Genomic DNA, 21,150 nt, shown 5'->3' with positions numbered 1-21,150 from the left:
TTCCCTCATTAGAATATGAGCTGCTTGAAGGCAGGAACTGTCTTTCTACTTTTATTTGTATTCTCAGTGCTTGTCCAGTGAGTGGGTGACTGACTTCAGTGTTTCTAGGGCCTTCTGGAAGCGTATCAGAGTTTCAGGGCCAATTGCATGGTCTGGCTAAGTTGGGAGTAGGAGTGTTAGTAGAGCTTTATGACCCTGGATAAGCCTCAATCTCTCCGTACCTAAGTTCCTCCTCTAAAACATGAGGTAGTTGGACTTGATGGCCTCTAAGGTCCCTTTCAGCTCTGAATCTCTGACCCTTTGAACCTCATGATCTCCAATCATCTAATGTGCTTACCCTGTCTCACCCTGGGCATCAGTCATGATGAAGAGTAAACTCATTCTTTCTTCTGAGCAAGAAGGATGAGTTTAGCTGAGAGCAGGACCTGTCTTTCAGCCCTCCAGTTTTCTGAGCTGCAGAATGCTTGTGCTACCCTGGCTTAGTGAAGGAAGCATGGGCTTTTACATCCTTGCCTAAGCTTTGCTTATTCAACTATAGACTTCTGCTCCAGAGACAAAAAAGCATACATTGTGGAATCTTTTTTTTTTCCCTAGATGGTGTGTGTTCATCAAATAAAGGTTTATATTTGGGCTCTCTTTCTTAGTCTCCAGAGTATCCTCCACATAGCTGAACAAAAAATCCTCATGCCTGGGTCCGATCATATCACTCAGTGCTTATAAACCTCCAGTGGCTCCCTATTGCCCCAAGATAAAATATAAAATCTTTTGCTTACCACCTAAGGCTCTTCACAACCTGGCTTCAAACTGCATCCCCAGAATTAACTCATTCTACCTCTTTTTTGTGTATCCTCCATTACAATCAAACTTACCTTTACCTGATCCCCTCCTCTTCATCTTTACTTTCCCATTACCATGTATTTACAGAGGCCCTACCTCAAATTTGAAATGTACTGCATCATCACCCCAACCTGCTGACATCCTCTTCCTTCAAGGCCAAGCCTAAAGTGACCTCTCTCTCTCTCTCTCTCTCTCTCTCTCTCTCTCTCTCTGTCTCTCTCTCTCTCTCTCTCTCTCTCTCTCTCTCTCTCTGTCTCTGTCTCTCTCTGTCTCTCTCTGTCTGTCTCTCTCTCTGTCTCTTTCTGTCTCTCTGTCTCTCTTTCTCTGTCTCTGTCTCTGTCTGTCTCTGCCCTTCTGTCTGTTTCTCCCGTCAATCCTCCTAGGGTACTTTGTATGTATCTCTTATTTGTGCCTACTGTATTCTACTTTGTGTTATATGAATCATATCTTTCTAGTGAGCTGCTTGAGGGCAGGAACAGCAGCTGTTTTCTACATTGTATCCCTAGACTTTCAAAGTATTGATGTATCAGTCAAAGAAAGTACAGTGTCTTGCACATAGTACAGTAAATGTTTTATAAACATGTGTTAAGTTCATTCAATCAACCAATCAGCAAACTGAATAAAGTCATAGAATTCAGAGACAGGAGGGCTCATAGAGACCATATGGTGCAACTACTTGATAATAACATTAATTTTAATGGCATGGTGCTTTAAGGTTTGCAGAGTGCTTATAAAAATATTGTCTTACTTTATCTTCAAAACTACCCTGAGGGTAGAGGCTATTATTGTTCTCACTTTGTAGATGAGAAAACGGAGGCAGGCAGGGGTTAAGTGACTTGCCTCTGGTCTGATATCACATTTGAACTCGGGTCTTCTTGATGCCACATACTGAGCTCTATGCTCAGCATCACCTATAACAAAACAAGCAGACAAACTAAGGCTCAGAGAGTGTAACTTGTTCAGGTTAGTAAGTAAAAGAACCATGAAGTTTTGGGGCAGCATAGTACAGTGGAAAAAGCTGTGGATTTGCAGTCAGAGAACCTGGGTTGGAATCCTAGCTCTGCTATTTATTAACTGTATCCTTGGACAAGTCATGTAAGAGGTCTGGGTCAGTTGATAAACATTTATTAAGCACCAACTATGTACCAGGCACTGTGCTAAGCACAAAAACAAGCAAAAGACAGTCCTAGCCTCAAGGAGCACTGAATCTTATGAGGGAGACAGGTGAACAAATATGTACAAACAAGCTATATACAGTCTAAATAGGAAATAACAGGGGAAGCCACTAGAATTAAAAGGGGTTAGGAAAGGCTGCTTGTAAAAGATAGAATTTTAATTGGGACTTTTAGGAAGTCAGAGAGGTGAAGCTGAGGAGGGAGAGCATTCCAGGCATGGGAGAACCAACAGAGGAAGTACCCAGAGATAAGAGATGAAGTGTCTTGTTTGTGGAACAGCAAGGAGTCCAGTGTCACTGGATCAAAGATTACGTGGTGTGCAGTGAGGTGTTAGACTGGAAATGTAAGAGGGGGCTAGGTTATAAAGGGCTTTGAATATCAAATAGAAGATATTTTATTTGGTTCTGGTGGTAATAAGGAGCCACTGGAGTACACTGAGTGTGTGCTGGGCTGGGGGGCAGAGGGTGTGGGGTGTGGGGTGGGTGGGAGGGATGGGTGACATGATCAAACCTGTGATTCGGGGAAAATCACTTCGTGACTCAGTGGAGGATGTTTTGGAGTGAGGAGAGATTTGAGGCAGGCAGACCCACTAGCAGGCCATTTCAATAGTCCAGGGATGAGGTAATGAGGGGCCATATTGAGATATGTTACAAAGGTAAAATTGGTAGGCCTTGGCCACAGATTGGATATGAAGGGTGAGAGATAGTGAGGAATCCAGGATTACAACTAGGTTGTGAGCCTAGACAACTAGGTGGATAGTGTTGCCCTTCACAGTAAAAGGGAGGTGGGAGGGGCTTTCAATGTTCTCATCTCTAAAATGAGAGAGTTGTTCTTGACCTCTATGGAACACCCTTTCGCCCAGTTCTAAATCCATGGAACTGAAGTACTCCCTGCCTTTTAAATCTTGTGCTCTAGTGCCCTCCATTTAGCTACCTTCTTCCTTCTCTTTTATCATCCAATTCTTACTTAGTTGGTTTAGCAAAATGGACTTTTCTGCTCTCTCTTACTTTCTCTCTTTCCTTTTATAGTCTTCTGGAGAATTAAAAATCAACCCTAATCCTACCTAATAACCCACAATTGGTAGTATCAAATATACATACATACATACATATATATATATATACACACACACACACACACACACACACACACACACATATATGTATGTATACATACACACACACATATATGCGCACACAGATATATGTACTTAAGGACAGTAGAGACAAAGTTTGAAGTGAAATTAAATATAACAAATAACAAAGCCATTTAATTTTTAATGTAATGAACTCCATGAAAGTAATCATCCTTTTCTAAATCCTTTTCATAAATAGCATCCTTTTCTAAATAAGGAAGAAAACATGATACAGTGCCAGTTGTAATGGAATTGAAGTTAGGTGATCTGTGGGTTCGGATCCTGCCTCTGACACTTCTTGTATGACTCTGGACAAGCCACTTAACCTCCTTTTCCTGTTCCTGGTTTCTGGACTTCAAAATTATGCTTTTGCCTCTTTCTCTTCTTGGAATGTCCCTCAGCACCCTAGAGCATCTAACAAATCCTGTGACTTTCTCAACCTGGAATGTCCCTCTACAAATTCTTCTCTTTACTTCCACTGATGAGTTTCTATCAGGGCTTCCATTTTGCTGAGAGAATGAAGACAGTTATTCCTCCCCCACTCTGCCCCCTTCTTGGCTTACAGATTTCAGAACCATGCCCCCACTCTTGGTACCTTCTTCTCCTGCTCCCCTTTCCCCCCTTTCAGCTCCCTTTCTTGTGTTGTCTTTCATCATTAGAATATAAGTATCTTGGAGGCAGGGACAATCATTTTGTGTTTGTATACCCAGCACTTACACAGTGCATAGCACATAGTAAGTGCTTAATAAATGCTTGTTTCAAGCCAATGCAACCAAGATTAGGAGGGAAGCAGAAAACTGCAAAAGAAAGTTTACAAACAGTGGCTTTGATAAAGGTCTCATTTCTAAAACATATAGAGAACTAAGTCAAATTTATAAGAATACAAGTCATTCCCCAATTGATAAATGGTCAAAGGATATGAATAGGCAGTTTTCAGAGGAATAAATTAAAGATATCTATAATCATATGAAAAAAGCTCTAAATCACTATTGATTAGAGAAATGCAAATCAAAACATCTTTGAGGTATCACATAATTCCTGTCAGATTGGCTAACATGACAAAACAGGGAATTTATAAATGCTGGAGAAGATGTGGGAAAATTGGAACACTAATGCATTGTTGGTGGAGATGTGAACTGATCCAACCATTTTGGAGAGCAATTTGGAACTATGCCCAAAGGGCTAGAAAAATGTGCATACCCTTTGACCCTGCAATACCACTTCTAGGGCTATATCCCAAAGAGATCATAGAAATGGGAAAAAGACCCACATGTATGAAAATATTTATAGTAGCTCTTTTTTTGGTGGCAAAGAACTGGAAATCAAGGGGATGCTCATCAAGTGGGGAATGGCTGAACAAGTTGTGGTATATGATTGTGATGGAAGACTACTGTGCTATAAGAAATGATGGACTTCAGAAAAACCTGGAAAGACTTATGTAAACTGATGTTGAGTGAGGAGAGTAGAACCAGGAGAACATTGTACACAGTTATAACCACAATGTGTGATGACTAACTTTGATAGACTTGCTCTTCTCAGCTATGCAAGGTTCTACGACAACTCCAAAAGGCCCATGATGGAAAATGCTATTCACATCCAGAGAAAGAATGCAGATCAAAGCATAATATTTGCTCTCTGTCTTTTTTGTTTTGTTTTGTTTTGTTTTGCTTTGTTTTGTTTCTTCTTTCTTGTGGTTCATTCTATTGGTTAAAATTCTTCTTTGCAACATGACTAATGTGAAAATATATTTAATGTGAATGTATATGTAGAGCCTATATCAGGTTGCACATAGTCTTGGGGATGGGGGAAAAGAAAGAGGGGGAGAAAATTTAAAACTCAAAAGCTTGTGGAACTGAATGTTGTAAACTAAAAATATATAAAATCTTGTTTCCTTCCTTTATGCCTTCATTCCTTCCTTCTCTCCCTCCTTCCTTCCTTCCTTCTTTCCTTCTTATTTCTTAAGTATTTTTGTTTAATTGTAAGGATTACAACAGTATCATTTTCTATTAGTTTTCTTCACAAATACATAGCATTTAAGCTAAATTATAGGGTAAATAGTCCTTAAAATAGTCTATTCTGTAAATATACCCATTACTTACAACTTTGTTTTTACCTACACAAAATTTCAACTCCAATGCCTCATTGTTGTATACAAGTAACCTGGTTTCTTGCAGACTGTCAGTAGACCACAGGCTCTGGTAAAGCTTACCATGCTAAAAAGACTTTGAATACAACATAGTCATGACAATTGACTGTATGTATGTATGTATGTATGTATGTATGTATTTCCCAGATCAGCTTCGCTAAATCTAGAAAGAGTTCATAATTAGCTCTTGAATTTTTAAGCAGCAACATCTCACAAAAACTATCAAGGCATAGAGGGGCTGCGATCTGCATCAAAGGAAAAAATATAATGCTGCCATCACAGACCCTTGAAGTCTTGAACTATTCCTTGAGAAAATTTAATTTGAACTCACAAAAGTTGAATGACAAATGAACTTTAGGAACATAGCTCAGTTGGTAATTACGCATATCTATACTCATAACATGTTAGCTTCTTTACCATAATTCTAGATTATCTGATATCTTGAGTCTTCTCCTTGTAAACCCAAACCTATGAAGCGATATCTAATGCCATTCCCACAAATGCCACAATGAGTCATAGAAACATGCAGAAGGGAAGGCACATGTAGACTTGCTGAAGGCTACGTTGTATTAAGTGACTTCTGGGCTTAGAATAAGGGAAATGAAATAATATAGCCTTTTTTTGGCACAGCCCTATTAAGCTAAATTTAAAGTAGGGAAAAGAGGATGTAATAATTCTTTCTTCATCACCCTGACAAGGTCCCTCAATCTTAATTATGGCCTCCTTCCAAGACATCATTTTAGGTTGAAAAGTAAAAGAGAAGTGAAAGAAAAGAATTAAAGAAATGGATAGGAAAATGGGGGGTAAGTGGGCTGGATCAGTTCAATAACTAAGGCAGGGCAAATGGAATATGTCCCAGAGTGCTAAAATTTAGAGGCTACTGATAGCACTTGTACTCCTTAAGAAGATATTAACAATGGGATTTAGCCATCTAGTCAACAAAAATAATTAAAATAGGGAGTTATTTCCTAGTCATTACTCCCTAAGAAAGTCCCTCCCTCTCTATCTCATCCTTTATCCTCTAGCCCTGACACTCTCTCAAGCAGTAACAGCCTGTGGACATGTGGCAAACATTAATGAAATGACTACTATGTGTGGGACACTCTGCTAAGCAAGACTATGTTCCTTAGTACCAATCTTTAGTCTCAGTAGTCAAGCTCCAAGGTCAAGTCTAAATATAAATACAAAAGTGATCAGCATCTTCCTTCACATTCTATCAAAGAGAAGAATAAAAGGTCTGTTCACAGAGAAATAAATGTAGAATGTATGCAATACAAAAAAAACCTCTTAAAGGAACAAACCCTTGATTTGAGCCATAAGAGAGTACAAAGGCCCAAGACAAGTGATCAGGGGAGCATTCCAGACATGGGGAAGCCCTGCAAAGAATGTCTATGGAGAATGTCTATGGAATGTTGTCTCTAGTGAACAGCAAGAGGTCCAGCTTGGCTAGAATGTAGAGAGTTCAAGGAGAAGTATGTGTAATTATCTGAAAAAGATGGGGGCCAGAAAACGATGAAGAGCTTTAAAGGACAGAAGAGTTTTTATTTTACTCTACAGGTGAAGGGAAGCCACTGAAGTTTCCTAATTAAAAGACTTGCACAGTCAGACCTGTGCTTTTGGAATACCAGTTTGGCAGCTGTGTGGAAGACAGACTTGGAATGGGGAGAGACAGGGGCCATGGAGACCGATTGTGTTAGTTCAAGCAAGGGGTGATCAGGGCCTGAACTAGGGTGATTGCGGCATAGTGTACAGAGAAGGGGATGCATGTGAGAGATGCTATTATATTCATTTGCTGGGAGTTCTTCCCCATACTGTCTCTAGCTTGCTCTCCCCATAGAGTTTTGTGTCTTTGAATCCAAGGTCTTAAGGTCTTTCCTTAACACCCCACCAATTGTCCCTTCTTAAATGAATTCATCCTCATTCCCCTCTCCAAAAAAAGGCTGATCTGAGAACACATTTTGTTCTGCTTTCCCCAGGCACTGAAATTCTGAGTTATAGATCTGAAAAGTGGGTGGGGGGACATCTATGCAGTTGAGGTGAAAATTTAAAATTGAAGAAAGAAGGCGATGACTTCTGACTCACTCCCATTTCCAGAGATTCTGCTGCTAGGGATCATTCACTCAATCAACAAACACGGATTAAATTTATGGCACTACTGTATAATAGGAAGTTTCCTAGATGCTGGGGATCCAAAGACAAAAATGAAGGCAACTGTCCCGAAGAGGTTGTGTTGTATGGAAGGAGGCAACATGTACATAAACAAATATGTGAAAAATACATAGGAAATGAACGCAAAATAATTTTGGGGTAGAAAACAGCAGAAAAGATCCCATTTGGGAGGTGATATTTGAATTTAGCTTTGAAGGAAACTGGGAGTGTTAAGAAGCGGTAGGAAGGGAATGCATTCTATGCATAGGGAACAGCCTGACCCAAACAGATTTCTTACATGGTTGTGCCTCTACGCGATCTCATACTGAAGTCAAAGTTATATCTGAAGTTAAATTTTAGCCCATTACATTATGGAGAGCAGGCAGAATTTTGTTTGAGCTGCAAGTCACATGCCAAAACAACACCCTAAAACAAAAGAACCATAAAAAGAGCGATTAGTCACTACATTAAAGAAAAGAGGGAAAAATAACACCCACACATTTTGAAAATCTCTCTCTTATCCTGAAGAACAATTCCTATTTTGAAGCAAATTTTCAAATTTAATAGTATTCTATCACTTTCTAGAGAATGTTTAGCAGTGTGAGCAAAAACTCTTCCATCATGCACGTTCTAATGATAAACACTGCTTTTGCAGTTTTTAGGTTAAAAGGAAGAAGCACAATTTATCCAAATATGAAAAACATGCCACATTTTGTACTCATAAATAGAAACCAATGCTGGGTTGGGAGGGAGAACCTGGAATATTGCCCAGAGGACATGTAATGTACACTTCTTACCTTTCTGAAAATTCTTTTCTTCCTGACTTCTCATCATTTCCCAAGAACAATTTTTGTTCACGGTGAAGCTATTCAATGGCAGGCTTAATCTTTGCATATATAATTCATTTCAAAGAATTTGAAAGGCATCCAGAGACTCTTCATATTTAGGACAATTTTTAAAATGTCAACTAAGTAATTATTTTACAGAAGGAAATGCACTAGTAACATTACTAGGTCTGAGGACTTTTATTTTATAAAGAATGACCATATTTGTTGAGATAAGACATCTGCTAAGCACTGAAAAAAAATCTGTTGATGTAGAGGATCAGAGTTGCAAAGCTAGAAGGGAAGTTGGGGATCATCTAGTTCAATTCCTTTCATTTTTGCAGATGAGGAAACTGAGAACCAGAGAACTTAAATGGCATGCCCAAGGTCACAGAGTCAGTAAATGGCAAACAGAATTTGAACCCAGGTCCTCTCCAAATTCAGCATTCTTCCCATTCCGTTGTGTTGCCTTAAAAATTCTCCAACCTGGTAACAGCCCAAGTGGGGCTACTAAGTAAGTGCTATGTGTTGAAGGTTTGGGTGAGCTCTCATCCTGAAACCCATGTAATCACAGACACATCACACAAAAGGATGTGAATTTCCTGAGATGGGAAATAAAAGCAGGCTGGCTGCAAAAGAGACAGAAGGAAAGGACAAACATAAGACAACTGGTGGTGTGGAATATTGAAAGAATAAGCAACAGTGAGAGAATAATATTTTCCCCAAACTAAGTGTGTGTATCATCTAAAATCAGAATTAGATAAATTAATCATAGGCCATTTTCCTGGCTAATTCAACATGATAAGAAGTAGATTTTAAAAATGCTTATATTAGCAAAAGATACATGAAGTCAAAGTCTGTAGTTTACAAAAACTATAAGATAAAAAAAAATAGTAGAAAATCATATTCAACCAAATAGCTGATGGGTTGATCGTCAAGAGCAAGAAGGACACAGTGGCTTCTTAGGTCTTTTACTCCCTCCGATTTTTTGATTAATTAATTAATTGACAAAATATAAGTGTTTATTTACAGCAAGATTCTTGTAGGACATGTTACAATCTCCTGAAAGAAACTGTATCTAGGACCAGGTGGAATATGTAGATGTGAAAAACTACTCAAAGCCACTTCCTTCTTCTATGACAATGCCACTTATTCTTTCTTCCTTATTGTCAACTCCATTTTGCTCTCTTGTTTGGCTTCTGTCTACAATTGTAGATCCCTGTTTAGAAACATTGCTTCTTTTCCCTCAGGACAATCATGTGGCCACGGTAACTTCTTATCAAACATGATCTAGAGCACATCATGTGTGCAAGTGGATACTTAATCCTTTGCCATGGAAAAGATTCAGTGGTGATAATTATGTGCCTGGCTTTCTGTGTAAGTTTTTCTCTTGAATAGAAGCATCACAAATCCCAATCTCCTCAAAGAGAGATGATTAAAAAGCTACAGCGGTAGCTACCACCCAACTCCCCCCAATAGCTCATGCCTTCCAATACTGGCACCAATGTTAGAAAAGTCTACAAAAGCAGATGAAGAAATAGGTAATGTTTAATCCAGCAGGTAAAGAAAGAAGGAATAGGGGATGCTATGCATACGTCTTGGACCATGGAGGTCAACCCTGATTTTGTTAAATCACAAATTCAGACATGAAGTAGACAATGTGGTTACTTGAGTCATGCATTGATTTTTTTTTTTCCTTTAAGCTGTGGATTAAGCAAAATAGCTCATATAACCTATATCTGTTAAATCAAGTTAAAGAGTTCTGGGCAGAATACTAAATTGGTTTTAAAATGATAATCAAAGTACTCCAAATATCTGTTAATCCTGCTAACCCCTCAGGCTACTGTTATCTTTATCTCCTTCCCTTCCTCTCTAAATTTCTTAGAAGAATTGTCTGTACTTGCTGCCTCCACTTCCTCCCCATTACTTTTGCCCTTACCACTCTACAGAAACTGCTTTCCAGAAGGTCATCAGTGCACTCCTAATCGATAACTCCCAAGACTTTTGCTAGTTTCCCATTCTTCTTGATTTCTCCCACAGAAATTGATATTGCTAACTGCCCTTCCTTAAATTCTCTCCTTCAGTCTCCAGGAGGCTCCACTATATCTTCCTCAGGAATCATTCTTTTTTTGTTGTTGGTACCTCAAATATGTGGTTCCCTATAGTTTTATACAGTTATGTCCTCAGTCCTCTTCAAGCCTCTCTTCTTCCTTCTCTATGTTCTCTCCCATGACATTTTCACCCACCTATTATATTTGTTTTTACCTATCTCTATCCCAATACCTTGAAATCTTTACCTCTAGTGCCAACACCTCTCCAAAACTAGCTCCACATCTGCAATTTCTTGGTGCACGTCTCCACCTGGATGTACTGCTGACAGCTGAAACTCGATATGTGTCAAAAACTAAACTCATTATCTTCCCCACTTTACCACCACCAAGCAACCCCTCCCCCACTATTTTTTAATGTTCTTCTTGACCGCCCTTTTACTGTTGGTCTTCCTTCATTCTCCCTGTGAACCTCAGAGACAGGCTTAATTCATAACTAACTTAGTTCTTAACAGCTAACATTTGTATAACCCTTTAAGGCTTGCAAAGCATTGTACACGCATGATCTCATTGTATCCTCAGAATAATCCTATGAGATGGGTGCTATTATCATCCTCATGATATAGATGAGGAAACCAAGGCTTAGAAGTTAAGTGACTTGCCCCAGAGTCAAGGGTCACACAGCTTGTGACTGAGGTAGCATTTGAACGTGGGTCTCATTCTTTACATTTGATGAATCACTGTGTCCCGCTGATTGTCCACGTGGAATGCATTTTTCTACTTTCCACTCTCATGGCTAACATCTGCGCTCAAAACCTTACTTCTTTTTGCCTGGAATCTTGCTTCCAGGCTCTCTCCCTTCCAATCTACCTTATGTGTTACTTCCAGAGTCAGATTTTTCCCATCAATATCTATGATTATGTTACTCCTCTAATAAAAAAGTTTCATTGGTAATATTTACTGAATCAAGCCTGAAATCTGAGGTCTTACATTCAAGGCCCTTTTATACTCTAGCCTCAATTTACCTTTCTAATCTTATCCTCCAATACTCTTACATACCTATATTAGGTTCTAGACAAACTGGACCACTTGTTAAACTACATACTTGTGTACCTTTTTTCCTCCAAGCTTCTGCTTGTACTTTTCTCTCTACCTGAAATATCTTCATTCCCTATTTCCTGCTATTAAAATCCTATGTATAATTCAGGTCCTGGATCAAATACTATTTCCTTCATGAATGAATGAAGGCTTCACTCAGCCAGTTCTCTACTCTATTTTTCTCTGTACACTTCCCCTCCCCTGCCAGCATTTTCTTTAAACTTCTCTTAAGAGTAATTACCACGTTCTTAGAGTTTAATATTTCTACTTAGATCCCTTCTCTTCTACATTAGTATTTATACTTTGCTTTTCTTAATGTTAGGCTATGCTTCATTAAACAGTATTGCTTTTCCTATCAGTCCTTCAGTTGTGTCTGACTCTTCCTGACGCAAAGGACTTGTCCATGGGGTTTTCTTGTCAAAGATATTGGGGTGATTTGCCATTTCCTTCTCTGGTGTGTCCCCATTTCACAGATGAGGAACTCAAGCAAACAGGGATTAAGTGACTTGCCCAGGGTCACACAACTAGTAAGTGTCTGGGGCTAGATTTTAACTCAGATCTTCCTGACTCCAGGCCTGGTGCTCTACCTACTGCACCACCTAGTTGCCATATATATAAATATATAAATATGCATATATACTTATATATGGATCAATAGTTACTTATGGCTTTTGTATACCATGTCATCATCATAATACCTTTCTGGAATTGTGGCATGTTTGCTGTTTTCATGGTGTATCACTATTTACAGATCTGGGTCTTCATTAAACAAGCTGCCTAATCCACTTACTCAAAATAAACTACATGAAGTTACCTTGTAGCCCAAAGGTTAGCAAAATAGGGCCGAGGAGCCAAATCCAGCCTGAAACCTATTTTTGTTTGGCCTGGGAGGTAAAAATGGTTTTTACATTTGTAAATAAGTTTGTATTTGTTGAAATAATTATTAGCCTATGAGCCATACCAAAAATAGGCTGCAGTTTGCTGACCCTGTTATAGTCTGCTTCTTTCAGTTTTCTGTGAATATGTTGACTCCTCATGAGCTGTGCTTCTGGATGTCCTTACAGACTTTGTACTGATTTCCATGATAGGCTTTCCCTATTTCAGCTTGCCAGAAACACAATGCTTTAGCATCATGACCTCATTCAACCTTCACAGAAATCTTTTTTTTTCCCTTGTATGGTAGAAGTTTGCTAAATAAAGGTTTATAATGTTTCTTCCTCTTAATGATGTATTTAGCTTTTTTAAAGCATTGATAGGGTATTTGTGTTCTAAAACATAGTTTTTGGCAATTCATTCTTGACATTTTAGCCGCTCAGCTAATTCTTCTACCAAGAAATCTACTCTGATCTCCCCATCTGAGCCCAAAGTAAGGTCTCTCATAACATTATTTTGTCCCTCATATGTAATTATAATATTCAAATTTGCATTACAGCAGTAATAGCAGCTAATATTTATGCAGTGGTTTAAGGTATGAAAAGCACTTATGTACCTCCTTTCATTTCTACTCCTAGATTGTAAACTCCTAGAGAACAGGGTCTGTAAGCTATTCATCTTTGCATTTCCTAGCTTAATCAGTGTTTATGTTTAATTGACCTGGAAAAATGTGTTTTTTTCCAAGCAATAAAGACTAAAACATTGAAGACAGTTATTAAATCTAAGAGTAGATGAGCAAAAATGTTCATTGGCAAGGGAATGCTGAGGTCAGCCTGGACACCGAAGGATCATAGATTTAAAACTAGATTTAAAACCAGAAGGGTTTTAGTTCAATCCTTTCATTTTGTGGATGGGAGCCACTGAGCCCAAGAGAAATTAAGTGACTTGCCCAGTCACACACATGGTAAATTAGTAACAGAAGCAGGAGTTTCGACTCAAAAGCCTGCAATCTTTCCATGGTCCCACACAACCTCTCTCAAAATCTTGATCCAAGCAAGTGATGTATTTGATAGGCTAACAAAGAAGACAAATCAAGACATCTTGAACATTGTCTGGCACGGCAGTAGATGTGTGACACACCTCTAATGTCGTTTCTAACTCCAAAGTTTACAGAGAAACAAACCAGGGTGTGACTCTCTATAGGGATGTGTAACTTGTAGAACAGAAGCAGCCTCTTGGATAGTTCCATTAGCCTAAATGATGCAACTTACATTTGTTGAAAGTTATGGGCATAATCTTGACCATGGTTAAAATACAGATACAAATCAGGTTGGTTTCATCTTGTCCTCAGTGTTCTAGAAATCACTGTTAATATGCTGGGCAAGCTAAGGTTGGTGCTAGAGAGATAGTAGAGAAGCTAACGGAGAAGTCAGTTATTCATTTATTGTTAATAATACCTAATAATATTTGGCAGGTATCTTTTCCCCATGTAATTTCACTGAACAACTTCAGTTTATATCAAATTTCAACAGCAAATATTAAGTAGAATCATCATATGCCATTATGGAATCCTAGATATTGTGATGGAAGGTACCTTTTAGAGAGTCAATCTAGTACAACTCATTCATTTTGCAGGAGAAGAAACTGAGGCTCAGAGGGATTACAGCAAAGCTCAAGGTCACATAGGTTATAATCAGCAGAGTTTATTTTTTAATCCAAGTCCTCTGGTTAAAGCCCAGTTTTGTTGAGACTAGGCTGTTTCTTACTTTACCTGAAACCACATTAGATATATGAAAGTACAGTTTTGTGTGAAATTGTTCCTTGCTTAGTCTTGTCAGAAGACACCAAGGAGACATCCCAGATAGCATTTAAATATTATAAACATCAAGTCAAGATTAAGACGTTTATTAGAGATAGTCTAAAATAGTCTTGTTCATTCTGATTTATCAATGTAAAATAGACAAGTCTGTTTTCAAGAAATGTTGCTTTTGTCTTATAAAGATAATGTTAACTGTAATTTTATTTAAATGTATGTATATCCAATGGATAAGACTTTTCTTATAATTACATTAGTCTCAAGACTTTATCCTATAGATAGCTCTCACATTAAGGAATGGAGACATTCTGGGAAAGTTGGTTTTAAATCAAGTTTCTGTAAAGGAAATCCTAGTTTCTAATGATCTATTTGCCAACGTAATGGTACACCAGGAATTTAGCATGCCATGATACTTGCAGTGAATTATATTCTTCACTTAACAGTCTAGATTGCCATTCAAATAATACAAGCACATTGTGGTACTATCTTAACTCTGGGTCCTTTCTTTTCCAATTGGGCAATTTATTGAGTCCACTGTCTATGTGATAAAAACAAGTTAAAATTCTGTTCAAAAGGGAAAAATATACCTTTCATCTTATAGATCAGATGGAGAGAGATGCTGAGTTAGATAATAATAGACTTAGGTGAACTCAAAGAATAGATATGTCAACTGAGAATGGGGTGAGGAGGGAAATGGTGGTTCTAGTGTTGTTCTCCAGTTATCTGTATTTGGCTTTGAGTTGTTTAATGTTTTTTATCAATGACTTGGATGAAAGCACAGACAGCATGCTCATCAAATCAGAGCTGACACAAAGCAGGGAGGAATAACCACCACATTTGCTGACAAAGTCAGGATTCAAAAGGACTGTGACAGCTAGAACCTTAAGCCAGATCTGATGATATAAAATTTAACAGGTACAAATGTAAAGTCTTTAATAAGGGCTTAAAAATCAGCCTCCCAAATACCAGAAGGGAGAGATAACAGTTCCTCTGCAAAAGTTCCTAGAATCATAGCTTTAGAGCCAGAAGGATCCTTAGAGTTCATCCAGTCCAATATCTCATTTTACTGACAAGGAAACTGACATGCAGAGAATTTAACTAATTACAAAGTTTATACAGATAGGAAGTGGAAAAGCCTGAATTTGAATGCAGAACCTCTAACTCCAAATACAGTGTCCTTTCCTATATAATGTGCTGCATCCCCTAAAAATCTGGGAATTTTAGTGAATCTAAAACTCAGTATGAGTTAATGGTGTGTTATGGTAGTCAAAGTAATTGAAGCCAAGGGTTTTTTTTGAGACAGATAGAATCCAGTGCTAGGGAGGTGGTAGTCCTGTTGTTCTTTGTTCTGGTCAGACTATCCTGGAATATTGTGCTCAGGTCTAAGGACCATATTTTAAGGTGGACATTGATGAGCTAAAGGGAAGCTAGAGGAAGGATCATAAAAGCAGATCTAGAGGTCATTTAGTACAGCCCTCTCATATTATAGATGAAGAAACTGAGACAAAGGGAGGTTAAGTCACTTGCCTAAGGTCACACAGGTCATACACATCACAGGAAGGTTTTGAAACAAGGCTCCTTAATTTTCTTTTCATGATATTATGCCACAGCCACTTTAGCAAAGGACAGCAAGATCTTGCCACATGAAGACTGGTTGGAAGAATTTTAATTGTTCGGTATGGAGAAGCAAAATATCGGAAAGTGACAGGATAGTTGTCTTCAAATATCTGAAAGGCTCTCATATAGAACGGTAATTAGGTTGATCTGTATGGCCCCAGAAGGCAAAAGTAGGAAAAATGGGTGGAAGTCACAAAGGAAAATTTAGACTTGAAGCATGGAAAAATTTCCTAAAAATGAGTTGTCAAAAAGTGGAATGACCTACCTGGGAGTAGTGGGTTCCTTGTCGTTAAATGTATTCAGGTATAGGCAAGATGATGATACTTTGTAGAGACAATTTTTGTTTACATATAGGCTAGGCTACATGGCCTCTGAAATCCTTTCCAACTCTGGGACTCTCTGATTCTAGAAATTGATGCTAAGACTTGCTAACTGAAGCAGAGATAGAGTTAGGTATGGCATTTATGGTTTCTTTGGTATAGGAAATTCCCAGGTGAGTCAACCTCTTCTACCTTCTTGGCATCTTTGGAAAGCTGCCTACCACAATGAGAGGTCCAATAATTTGCCCAGGGTCACAGAGACTTCCTTGTTCATGGGCAGCTATCAACTTACTACACCATTAGCCTCTGTAAACTGAAGCAACTGTCTAAAAATAGGGCCGTGGACTGTATTGATAAAGGGCAAATTTGGAGTGACTTTTTCATCTGTATTCCCAAGTTACTGAATGATGCTAAAGAAAGTCACACCACTGTATTAAATGAGTCCACTTCAAATTCACATTACCTAACCTCAATGGGGCCTTTATGTGCAGATCTGACCATGTTCCTCCCCTGTTGAATAAACTCCAATGGTTCTTTATTACCTCTCAGTTAAAATATGAACTCTTTTGTTTGCCCTTTAAAATCTTTTATAGCCTAGCCTCAAGTTATCTTCCCAACCTCATTATAAACACTACTCTCCTTCTTAAATTCTACAGTTCAGTCAAATTGCTTTCCTTCTGTTCCTCATACACCCCTCTAAGTCTTTGCTATTTATTAGGCATCTCCTATCCACATCTAGAATGCATTCCCTCCTTATCCCACCTCCAAAAATCTTTCGTTGCCTTCAAGACACTGCTCAAGTACTCCCTCCTACATGTAGGTTTTCTGGATCTGCCAACTTTTAGTCCCATCCCCCCCTCCCCAAACAACTTCTATTTAACTACTTTGTATTAATTTTATACTTTTTATTCTGTACATGTATCTCTGTGTACATGTTGTTTCTTCTAATATGAATTCTCTTAGATCAAGGATTGCTTCATTTTTTTTCATCCAGACTATGCGCTTTATAAATGCTTTTCATTGATTTATACCCTCTTACTAGTTTTTCTCTGCTGTTTGCTAAGCTTAGCTCACCCTCCTACCTTTAGAATTAAGAGAATCCCTGCTTTCCCCCATCCCAGCATTTCATATTCATTCTCAGTCTATGAAGTTTTCCAACAGTGTGCTTTGTAATATATATTTATTGACCTGAAGTTAGAGTCAGAGAAAGACAGAGGAGCCTTTTAACCGAGAGAAAAAAGTTTTGTTTTAAAGTCCATCAGGGAAGAAATAAAAGAGAGATCTAATTAACAGGCAGGGTAGAAATAAACCATATCTAGTCCTGAATGACAAGTTGCCATTGGGGGAAGGTTAATGCCAAAATTAAATAAGTTAATTCAAGGAATATAGAAACTCTCCGAAATTAGGGATCAAGTATTACATATTCATAGACTCTTGGAGCTTCAAGAAACCCTAGAGATTGTCTATTCTATTACATACCTGAACAGGAAGTCCTTGTAAAATATTCCCAATAAATTACCATCCAGCCTGTTTGAAGGCCTCTAGTGATGAGGACCTCATTTCCTCCCAAGACAGCTGATTTCACTTTTGGGTAGCTCTAATCATTAGAATGTTCCCCAACCTCCCCTTGCCGAGCTAAAATCAAGCCCTCTGCAATATTTACCTGCTGCTCCTACTTCTGGCTTCTGGGATAAAACAGATCCAGCCTAAACCTTCTTCAACAAGATAACCCATCAATTATGTGAAGCCAATTATCATGTCTTTTCTGAGTCTCTTCTCTAGCCATGGTTTCAAATCCCATCACCATTTTGATCAGCTTCCTCTGAACATGCTTCCCATTGCCAATGTCTTGTCAAGAACAATAATCAGATATGATCTTGCCAGACAAAGTATAACAGAACTATGAACAACCCATACTTTTAGAATGCAATCTTTGTAGTATTCATTGCTTATTTTTTAAATAGCCATACCTCTTTGTTGACACACAATGAGCTTTCCATCCACTAAAACAAAAATAGCTTACAAATAAATAGATAATCTTAGGGTTTGTAAAGTGATTGAACTACATTATCTAATTTAAGCCTTTCAGCCAAAGTCCTACCCTGTTATTGTCTTATCCAGGTCTGGAGATAACCTTGGGTTCTCAAGTCTTCTTTTAGAAAAATTCAGTCTCTTCTTAAGCTCTACGAAGATGAAGAGGATTTGAGTCTGGTGATGGTGGTGTTGACTTCCCAAGGACCATGCTAGCTAAGTTCAGAGGATCTCATCACCAAGTTGGCTACCAGGTGATACATTTTTCAGCATCACAACTCTCAAAAGGATTTATTAAACCATAGAGGGGTTGCGATCTGTATTGATGGGAGGAATATTTGCACCAATAAATCTATAGACCTTTGGAGTATAGATGTTAGCAACAACACTCTGAGGTAGGTAATGTTGTGTGATGTTGTCTCCATTTTATGAACAAGGAAACTGAAACTCAGAGAGGTTAAAAGACTTTCATTACATAACAGCTAGAAAGAAAGCCAAGACTCTAATACAATCTAATGCTTTTGGCAGCTCTTTGTGGTAGTGAAGGATTGGAAACCAAGGGGGAGCCCATTGATTAGGGAATGACTGAACAAATCATGTACATAATTGTAATAGAATACTAGTGTGCCATAATCAATGATTAAATTCATGGTTTAGAAAACCTGGGAAGACCTCTGTGAACTAATACAGAGTGAAGTAAGAAGAACCAGAAGAAGAATAGAAGTGTTTTTAAGGAAAAAAAAAACACTTGAAAGATGTAAGATCTCTGATTAATGCAATGACTATGATTCCAGTGGATTATTGATGATCTATGCTAAGGCATCTCCTGACAAAGAGGTGAAGAATTCAATCTGCTGAAAAAAAAACATGCATTTCTGGACATGGACAATAAGGAAATGCATTTTGTTTGAATATGAATATTTGTTACAAGTTTTTTTTCCCTTTTAAATCTGTAAAAGTGGGAGGGAAGGAAGGAAAATACATGTTAACTGAAAAATAAGATAAATAGAAGGTAGTATGTATGGATTTTGTGCCCTTGGTCACATATGTGTATATATATATAATATATATATATATACATTTATATGTATACATGTATACATACCTACTTAAACTATTGCTGTTATAATGAAGGTAAGTTATTATTTATCATAAAAGTCTTGAAATATAAATTTCTGAATATCAAAAGTACTCATAGGTAGTGACATATTCAGTATGACTATTGTGGGAACATATGGAATTTGTAAGAATCACTACACTTTGAAAAAATTAACCCTTAAAGTACTTAAACTATAAAGCAAATGCCATCAACTGATCGATTTGTGACAAATTATAATCATTTTTTACTGTCTGTATATTTTTCTCATGAGCATGAGCACAACCTTTACTTTTTTGTTATTATAGTAACAGCATTTATATAATGCTTTAAGTTTTGCAAAATGCTTTCCCATATATTATCTCCTTTGATCCTCACAGCAGCTCTATTTGATAAGCACTATTATTATGTCCATTTTACAGATGAAGAAACTGGGGCTTAGAGAAGTTAGAATTGCTAAGAGTAATACACTTAGTGTCTGAGTTGGGATTCCACCTCATGTCTTCTTGATTCTAAAACAAGTGATAATGTTGAATAACTTTAATATAACTTTAAGCAAATATACCAACATTTTACATTGGATTTACTCCTAAGAATTTTAATATGCATTATGTCCAAAGTTTCATGGGATTTAGAGCTAGAAGAAGTTTTCAAAGGCATCTAATGAATCACCCTCAATATAGAAATAAAGGAAATGAGACCTAGAGGATTGATGTGACTTGTCCAAGGTCACACAGGTAGTAAGCATCAGAACATGGTTTCAAACTCATGACCTTTGACTATAGACTCAGTGTGAACTCTATTATAGTTTAAAAAGAAAAAAATGCCTATTAGAGAACACAGATTTATCACCCTAATATTATTAACACTACAGTAACCAATCGAGTTAATCCATTCCGGTTATGAAAATTTATGTGGCATGGTTTGGATACATCTATATCAAGTTCATTTAACTAGAGTGAAGAAATCACATCAAAACTCTAGGTTTTAAAATAGTTTCAAACAGTTGGAGGAAAGGCAGATTTGTATTTATTTGAAAGAATCCCTTGCAAATGAATAAGGTTAAAGGAGACATTTAATCAATTAAACAGATAATACCATGATTCCACGGTACGCTCAGCTGAATAGTAATTAGTCATATAAAACTGTCTTGTTAAATACTTTATATTATAGCAATTTAAAACTATCAAGGGTTTTTAGGTATTTTTACAACTGAAGGCTGTAGAATACTTTATTCCTCATAATTAAATTGTTTTGAATACATCTATACAATGCAGTATATAACATATACACACGTACAAAAATACACAGCCAAGTTTTTAATCATAAAAGAGAATGATTTTTAAAAATCAACCCAACCCCCTGTCAGTGTGACTGGATTAAATATAATTAAAACAGCTTCAAAACACAGCCAAACCCAAAGATATGTAAGACTGTATTGTGAAGAAAATGACTGCCAAATTGTAAGCCAAGAACAGATTGGTGACTTAAGAACTTTAAAATTAGTTCTAAAGTGTTGGTTCAGTAGTTTGCCTCATAATAACCTGTTGTTTCAACACCTTCCCCTAAATACTATAGCATAACTAGGAATTGCATAAAACTCTCTTAAAATGTGAAAGCATGGACCCCGTAGCAATTTTATGAACACCCTGACTCAAACTAATGATACTGTCTTCAAGAGGAACAATATGGTGCAACTAAATTATTCAGTACTAAGAAGAGATGCACAAAACTCATGTATTGAGGAAAAGTACATTTCATTAGCCCGATAGGAAAGTCCAGATTTACATGACACCTGTAATTATTATGTCTAGTTCTATAAATGAAATGGCAAGCAAGTGTAATGAGAGTCAGCAGGCATCTGAACTCATAAAAACCTATTCAAGGGGAACAACTTTACTTCGACAAAGTCCAACAACACGTGCTACAGACTAATGAAAGAAATCCCGGATTCCACCAGACCAAAGCTTGACTGTAAGTGAAGAC

The sequence above is a fragment of the Trichosurus vulpecula genome, chromosome 1, assembly GCF_011100635.1.
Source record: "Trichosurus vulpecula isolate mTriVul1 chromosome 1, mTriVul1.pri, whole genome shotgun sequence".
Classification (NCBI taxonomy): domain Eukaryota; kingdom Metazoa; phylum Chordata; class Mammalia; order Diprotodontia; family Phalangeridae; genus Trichosurus; species Trichosurus vulpecula.
The sequence above is the reverse complement of the archived record's forward strand: the minus strand, read 5'-3'. Positions refer to the sequence as shown.